The 8,773-nt window shown below is 40.4% G+C and overlaps 1 protein-coding gene across 3 annotated transcripts in view; it reads left to right on the top strand.

Annotated features, from left to right (window-relative positions):
- Nucleotides 1-643: 643 nt before the first annotated feature.
- Nucleotides 644-8,773, top strand: part of MTUS1 (microtubule associated scaffold protein 1) — a 117,455-nt gene continuing 109,325 nt past the window's right edge. For 2 of the 3 annotated variants that reach the window (XM_032223735.1, XM_032223733.1), the window contains exon 1: nt 644-858. The gene's annotated coding sequence lies outside the window, so the exon portion shown is untranslated. Of the gene's footprint in view, nt 859-1,483; nt 1,587-8,773 lie in introns of all 3 variants that reach the window. The other variant, XM_032223734.1, reaches the window with a different exon arrangement.

Genomic DNA, 8,773 nt, shown 5'->3' with positions numbered 1-8,773 from the left:
ACACTGATTTACTTCTAGGATTATTATTTTTTTGCATTTCTGCGTATACTTGCTTTCTTTTACAGCAGTGCTTTAATATGCTTACTGTGCCTTTAAACTTTTTGTGACTTATTTTACCATGTCATCTTTATTTTCCTTTTGAAGGGAGGGTTCCTTTTAAAATAAACTATCGCTTGGATCTAAAGGATCTGTATTTCCTAAATCCAAACTGATGGAGTTGCCACTGGGTTTTTTAAAGGATGAGATCCTGTACAGTACTGAAGCTTTTCACTGCCTCGTTTCTGGTATCCTATATTATAATAAGAGAAGCTAGAACAAAACCACGGGTACGAGAAAAAAAAACCTGCAGCTTTTCCTCCAACGTAACTCCTTCTCCGTATTATTCAACAGGAAATATTTAAATCATATATTTAAATCTGGCCCGCGACAGTCTTACCAATAGGCAAGCAATAAGAATTGCTTAATTTCTGTCTCTATTACAGTAAACTGATTGCCTTCAGTTGGCGTTAAAGACAATCCCCCTCCCCTCCCGCTTCTGGTTGGGCCAGGTAGCGCGGAATGCTGTGTCGTCAGCGGGGAAGGCAGGTGTGGCCAGTCCCTCAAGGCACAAGAAAAGGTACTCCCTTTCAGTGGCCGGCCGGGATTGAGCACGCGCACTAGACAAAAAACGGACCAAAGGCAAAGGGAGGAGGGAAAGGAGTGAGTGAGTGAGAGACGCGAGCGCGCCCCTTGCGCGCGCATAGGCTCAACGCACCAGCTCCTAACTCGGCGCTGAGAGAAGCGTCCTGCAGTACCTACCGAAGATAAACCAAGTTGTCCTGGGGCTGCGCTTTGAAGAGCAGCTCCGGGGCGCGAGAGGTGAGTGCTTTTGGTTACCCGTGGGCTGCAAAGGGATGAGGGAGAGGATGTTCTGGCTACCCCTTCATCTCCTGGCCCCTTGCTGGGTTGCGACGCGGCGGGTGCAGGCGGGGAGTGGGGGAACTGAAGTTTTTACTCTAGTCCTTAGGAGGGGGGAGTGCTGGAGATATCCCCTCCGCGTCCCCTCTGCCCGGGCAAAGGCTGAACTTTCGCGTGGGAAGGAAAGTTTTTTTTCGGGTCGCCTGGCTGAATTCTGCGGCGGTGGCGACAGCGAGCGAGGGTCCCTTGTCTCCGGACCTGGGAGACGCCGGCGGGCCAATAGGAAACGCTGTAGCGGAGACGGGGGGTTCTCATTGGAAGGGGGAGCCGAAGAGTCTGTCCCTTGCCCTGCAGCTCGCGCTGCGGCTTGTCCTCGCGCTTCTCCGGAGGCTCTTGGCAGAGTCGGAGCTGCTGCTGCGGCTGCCTCTAGGAAGGAGCCGCGTTGAAGGGACTGCAGTCCCGGCGAAGTCGTCTGCGGCTCGGCGGGTCCTGAGCTCCTGCCACTGCTGCGATGCCCTCAAACTGAAGGGGTCAAACGGCAGCGCGCAAATTAATAAGCCACGACTTTCCTTCTTTCCCTCGCCAGCTTTAGGCACTGCTAGAGCTTAAGAGCAAAGTTGGCAAAGATGTCACGGCTGGTCAAAGGGCTCCTTGGATTGATCTGTACTGCGATTGCGCGCAACCGCCAAGTATGTGGAAAGCGACCTGGCCGGGTGTTGCAGCTTTTAAAAAGAGAAAAGCAATCCCGTAATCCACCAATGAACGAACGTGCCTTCTTGGAGAGTTGACATACATTAGTAGATGTGTAGTGACCGCTGAACTTAGAAGACCCCCTTCACTTATTCCTTTCTTTTCCTAAATGGAAAAGAAATAGAAAGGTCCCAAGAGGAAGGTGCAGCCAAACTATGCCCTCCGTTGCCAAGAAGTGGTTCAGATTTCATCCTCCTCTTGGACCTCCCTAAAAGCTTTTATTTATCCTGTAAAGCACATCTGCCAAACTTAGATATGCTAAAAGTGCATGTGGCTTATTTATCGGTTCTTCTTTGGTTGCTTTTTGTCATTTGCTTGAAATATTCTCATGGTTTTATTGGGAAAGGCTGAAAGAGGGTCTCAATTTGGATCCGAGAAAGAAAAGTTTAATTTTAATTTTATTTATTTTGTCAAGCATGTGTAAGATAACAGATATAAGTATAAACAGGATTATGAATACAGGAAATGGATATGAATAAGTTGGGGCAGTAGGACAGCGACGGTAAGCACATGGTGCGCTTATGCACGTTGTTCAACTCAACTTAAAAGTTGAGTTCAAAAGTTCCTGCTTCAACTTTCTGTATAAAGTGGTGTTTTTTACTTGAAGGGAGGCTGCTACACAGAGAAATTATGGTCTGAGTATGAAAATTTTATCTGTTAGAATCGGTATGTAAAGTAATAAAATATCTTCATTGAGTTCAGTCGCAGCACTAAACAAATGAGAAGGTATAATTTCCAGCTAGTTTAGAACTGGTTGTCCCTGGTGATAAATGTTAAGAATGAAAGATCTGTGATTCTGGTCCTGTAAGTTCTCCCACCCCCACCCACCCCTTTTTTGCTGATGTCCTTAATAAAGATTTTGGACAATTTGGTCTCCCTCTGAACAGTTTTTAGCTTTTAGAAAGTTTCTGAGTTAAAAATGCTGCTGTGAATAATATAATTTCCATGTTCCCCATACTATTCTTGCATCAAATTGCTTGTGTGTAGCTTCCTTTCACCTAGGCTAATTAGGATCAGGTTTACTCATCAGTGATAACCAGGACAGGGTTTGTATTGAACCTGGTTTTAATTAACTGATATTTTATCTCTTCCATCCATGCATTTAATATATGCAGAAAAGCTCAGAGGAACACAGCAAAATTTTAGAATCAAGAATGGAATTTCTAAAGATTGTAGAAGAAAGAGACAATTTCAAGGTGACTTGCTTAGGGCTGTAAACAAGCTTATGAACCAAACTGCAAGATGAACTCTGCTTTGTGTGATGCTGCAGGCTATGGATGATTGTGTGATTAAAACAAGTGGCTTGGATATGCTTGCTTGTTTTTAGTTAAGAGAAGTTGTCAGATATGCAGTTTTCTGGCTTTCTGAAAAATGTAAATGTAGAAAAGTTTCAGGTTGCATTTCTTTCATATCTAATGAAATGCCCTTTTGTCCTGCAACAGGGTTTCCCAACCTTGGCAATGATAAGACACCTGGACTTCAACTTCCAGAGTTCTAGGAGTTGAAGTCTGTACCTTAATGATGTCAGTATTGGGAAATCCTACCCTACAGAGACAGTTGCATTTTTAACTCAGCATTCTGCAGTGCTGCAATAGTGAATATAGTAAAGAATAGTGACTTCCAGTAGGATCCTCACAATTGTACAAACTGCAGGTGGTCCTCTGTAGCTGAATGAGGAGACCAGTAGTGTCTTCAGCTGGCCAACAGGGAAGGAGACTGTAGAAAATGCTGCCTCTTCCCCATTTCTTGCTGTGTTTGTTGAAGAAGAAGAAACCATTCACTCTGTGAAGAACCACAAAAAGTAATTCTGTGATCAACTCAGAAAGTTTGAGTGTGTGTGTGTGAGAGAGAGAGAGAGACAGACACAGAGAGAGAGATTGGGGAGGCCAGGTGCCACTGTTGTGACCAAGACTTCCCAAGAGCATGAAACAAACTTCTTGTCCCAACAAAAAAAACATTTTATTAATTTACTGTGAATTCTGCTCATTCACATCCAGCAACGTCTTTAAGGGAGTAATTACAGTCACAAACCTTATCTGGCTTGGAGATCTGACAGACCAATATCTGCAAAATTTGGCAAGGAGTCTTGGAGAGTCACGAACCAATTAAGTGAACTAATTATCTCCAGCAAACTCCACTCCTCTTTCACTCCTCTTTTATTTTCTCTGGGAGGGACCATTCATCATCTGGCCTTACTCCCAAGTCAATCCTTGTTCTTTAGTTGTTTCCTTCGTCTGGCAACTCTGTGCATGCGCACACTGGGAACAGGCTCTAGCTGTTCATCTGCCTTACTGAAGGCAGCTGATAACTGGCATATGGCTCTGGCCCCCTCTCTGCCTCCAACAGAGCTCTGCCTCATCAGAGCCTTCCCCAGACACTAGGACTGGCCCATGTTCCTCCCCAACCTCCCCACTGTCCGAATCTGCTGCCAGCTCTGCTGGCTGCTGGCAGGCCACAACAACCACTTCTAGTTTTGATTACTATTTAAACTATTTTCCCTATAGTTCCAAAGGAAATGCTGCAAAATTATTTTTGAAAGGTTTCTTCTGGAAAAGTAGTTGAGTTACAAGATAATTGGCTCAGCTTACAAAGACTTCTGCAATTACAAGGTATTGTGGGGGGAAAAGAAATTTGGATTGGTGATGTCCTTGTATGTCTTATACACATCTATGCTAATTTGCAAACTTAAATAGACATGTAGTCGTATAGTAGGAAGTTCTTTATAAATAAAAATTGATGTAAAATGTATAATTTTCTAGAATTTTAAAATAGTTTTCAGTCTTAACAATGTTCAATATTCTAATGTCTTTCCAACGTTTTTTCTTTGGAAAAAAAATAACTTTAATAATAATATACCTGATGGGACCTGAATAGTATCTGCATTGACAAAATCACTGTTGGTCAGTTGCAAAAGGCAATTTACTTGGAACAGCTTACATCTTGCTACATCTAACATCATTAGATAATGTTTGCCTATTCCAGATCCTTGGGCGCAGGACTCAATAGGTGTATAAAAATGCCAAATCCAGTCTAAACATTTGGCTGACTGTGTGCTCAGCAACAACAAAAATAATAATAGAAAAAGAGGTAGCCTTGTAACCAACTAGCTGGAAGTAAGGATAAAAAATTAATGTAAAATTGAATTTAAATTAAAAATTTATAAATCTCTTAAAAAGCAACTGAGTTTTTGTTCACAAGTAAAGGCAAACTTTTCTTTTCTCATTTTACTGCAAAAGTCTGTAAAAGTACTTTGATAGCTTAATGTTCGACTCCTTCATAGTTATCAGCCTGATTTAGTTAATGACTGGATTCCTAAATTATGTTAAGCCATATTAGGGTTTTCATGTTGAATTTGGAATCTAGTTATTGTAATATATAAACCATAGCATATTATATTGTATAAATAAGGAAGGTTGGTCTTCACTAACTAACCTATTTTTATCCGTTCTGGAAGGGGATATTGTCTTTGATTTTTTTTGGTCCTATTTTATTTATAGTATCAGTATAGTACACGGAAGCAACTGGAAACATTTTAGTGATAGAAACATGTAGATTAATGGAATTGATTTAAAAGCATTACAAAAGAAGCTGGTAACATCTGTTTCACTGCTCAGGAACTTAATATTTCTACCATATTTAGGAAGACATGGTCTACTTGAATCAGTTTATATATTTCCTGACAAGCCAGCTATTGTTCTTTGAACATGTGGGATAGTCTGTGAATTTTGAAACTTATAAAAAGATTAAAAGGTCAGAAATCATTGTAGCCCAATTATTAACTGTATCCTTAATAACTAAGCTGCAATTAGTTTGTGGATACTATGGTTGCCATAAGACACTAGTATCAGAAGGGTTCAGTATGTGATTTTTATTTTGCTGACAGGAATTCTGGGAGTTGAAGTCCACACATCTTGAAGTTGCTAAAATTGAAAAACCTTGCCTTGGAGTAATAGTAGCTTGCAAAAACAAAAACTTATTCCGACATGCTTAAAACAGATCTTGAACTGTTTGCCTCTTTCCTGTAGGATTAAAATGTAATAAATAAGGCATTTTGCTAGTAGGTCAACTGTTTAAATGTGATGACTTCTACCAAATGATTGTGCCTTTTTACTGGTAGTTTGATTAGGCTGCTTTGGAAAAATGCTTAGTTACTTTGAGTACTTGTACTTCCTTTTGTTTCTATTTATATAAAACCCTGCTGGCAGGAACTAGAAGGGGCACTGACTTTGAATCTGATATCATTGTTTTGAATGACTTCTTGAGGCTCACTAAGAAGTTAAAGGATCAGAAATGACTTTTAAACCCTCTTAGTTTAAACACTTAATCACACTTTGAAGACAGGAAACACAATAACCTCTGGATTTCATCAGTTTATTCAAGACAGTAAGTGCCCTACTTCACAATGCTGGCATCTAAAATGCCACTAAGATAAACATTTTCAGGCACAACTTGTAAATTTGTAATAGTAACTTTATTCTTGATTAGTCCACAAGCCATATTAAAATACAGAATATAAAACACAGAATGTTAATATATAAAATGGAATTAAAACAGATTTAAAAATGCAAATCATATTCATCACCCTACAATTAACCCCCAACCAGGCCCACATTTTCAGATCTCAACTGCTTTATTCAAATAAAGGGCTGTTATATGTGATTTTTGAATTATGATCACATAAAATTTGATTTAATATAAGGATCCCAAGTGGTTGTTTATCTAATGTGCAGTCCAAGATACCGATATATCTCTCTCTTATACAATTGTAAGTTTGTCATTAAAATCAGGTTGCTTTATATATTTTAATCTTATTAAAATATGCAGGTATCAAGGAAGAAATTGTGTTAAAATTAATATCAACATTGCTGTCATTTTGTGTTTGGTTGGTGTTTGTACTACATAAGAAGTGTTGCATTCAGATTGTAGGGTAAAGAATAGAACTCAATTATGATTAAATAGGCTTTTTTCATAATTCCATTTTTATCTATTATTTTTAACAATGATTAAAGAGTCACATTAAGATGGCCTATATAACTTTGAATAATATAAATAATAAATTATCCAGTTAATGCTTATTTATAAGCTGTGTATTTCTTGAATATAGTCAGACTTCATGCCCTGTAATTTGCTTAGTCATAACTTATTTAGTAAAGCCTATTGGCTGAACTCACACAACACATTTTAAACATGCAGAATTCATGGTTTGCAAACCAGAATTGGTGATTCATACAGCAAGCCAGTTCAAAAGAAAACAACTGCATTTTGGCTTTTTATGATGTGCATGCTAGCCACACACAAGCTGATTTTCAGCTCATGTTAATTTGTTGAAAACCATGCACAAACTGTGGTTCTTAAATGACCAGATTAGAAACAGATAAACAAAACCAATACATTTTGGTTGAACACACAATAACTGCTGTTTTTAATTCTATATGGCTGCTGTTTTCAGGCCTGCCATCTCACAACTAAACAATTTAGTTTAACCTACTATAGTTCTTGCTATTACCATATTCAAACTAATATCTTGTGTGTGAAACAGTTGTCCTCCAGCAGACTGGTAGGGGATGGCAAGAATTCCAGCCAGCACTTGGCCTTTACTGTCTTTGTACTTAACTTGCCATGTGGTGGAATTTTTTTCTGTGATTATTTCAAATAAATAAAACAATCCTGTTTGGGAAACAATTCCAAAATTGTCTTTCTACTTAGTTTAGTAACATTGATGGGACAACTCGGAGGCATCAGCCTTAACAGAAGGGCAGAGATGGAAGGTGAAATGCAAGAACAGGCAATGGGAAATAGGTTGTCACTAATTACAGAATTGTTTTTTTCAGCCGCTTCTTCTGTGTGGTAGTTGAGATGGTTTCTTTTGAAGAACAGTGATGTGATTGCAGAGAGATGCAGTTCAGGCATAAAAGCAACACACAATCATTTTGTGGAAGTTGCTTGAATTAATTTATTCTTTTTTAATTTTATTTAGTTTGTCAAACATGTAAAATATAATAGGTGTATAAATATAAATATGAACACAGTAAATGGGTGTGAATAAATGGAGACAGTAGGACAGGGATGTAGGCACGCTGGTGCGCTTATGCACGCCCCTTACAGACCTCTTAGGAATGGGGTAAGGTCAACAGTAGATTGTCTAAGATTAAAATTATGGGATATGTGAATGTAACAACATAGTCAAGTAGTGCATTCCAGGCATTGACCACTCTGTTATTGAAGTCGTATTTTCTGCAATTGAGTTTGGAGCGGTTTACCTTGAGTTTGTATTTATTGTGTGCTCGTGTATTATTGTGGTTGAAGCTGAAGTAGTCAGTGACAGGTAGGACGTTGTAGCAGATAATTCTGCTACATCCCGGGCCTATGGTCTGATTTTAGTGAAGTACACAAAATTATCTGCTACAACGTCCTACCTGTCACTGACTACTTCAGCTTCAACCACAGGTGGCACGCGGAGACATTTGTCAGGGCATGCAAGGCGTTGCCCTGTCAGCTGGCCAGCGCACGCTTCAGCCTTTTTTTGAGGCCATTTTTCACCCTCCCCAGCTCCAGAGACTTTATAGGAGCGTGGGGAGGGTGAAAACAGCCTCCCGGAGGCCTTCCGGAGGCTTCCGGAGCTTCCCTAAAGCTTCCGGAGCGCAAAAAACCTGCCCTATGGGCAAACCGGAAGTTTGGGAATGGACCTTGGGTTTGTTTGTAGGGCCATTTTTAGTCCTCTGGAGCCTTCAGGGAAGCTTCCAGAAGGATCCTGAAAACTCAGGAGGGCTAAAATTGGCACTATGAGTAACCCAGAGTCACTTCCGGTTTGCTCGTAGGGTCATTTTTTTCTCTCCGGGGAGGGCAAAAAGCATGGAAAAAATGGGGAGGAGCGCTGGTCATGCTCGCATGCGTGCTGGAGGTTGCACATTGCATTACGGGTATGGCATGCCCGCACACGACCCCCCCTGCCCTCCCCCGCTTTTGGTACCTGAGCCAAAAAATGTTCGCTATCGCTGCCATAGGCAGCATAGTTCTAGATTGTCCAATCCCAAAATGTCAAGCCTGGTGGCATAGGGTATTCTGTTGTGAGTAAAGGAGTGGACTACTCTTCTCGTGAAGTATCTCTAGACTCTCTGAATTATAT

The sequence above is a fragment of the Thamnophis elegans genome, chromosome 9 (assembly GCF_009769535.1).
Source record: "Thamnophis elegans isolate rThaEle1 chromosome 9, rThaEle1.pri, whole genome shotgun sequence".
Taxonomy (NCBI): Eukaryota; Metazoa; Chordata; class Lepidosauria; order Squamata; family Colubridae; genus Thamnophis; species Thamnophis elegans.
The sequence above is the reverse complement of the archived record's forward strand: the minus strand, read 5'-3'. Positions and strand labels throughout refer to the sequence as shown.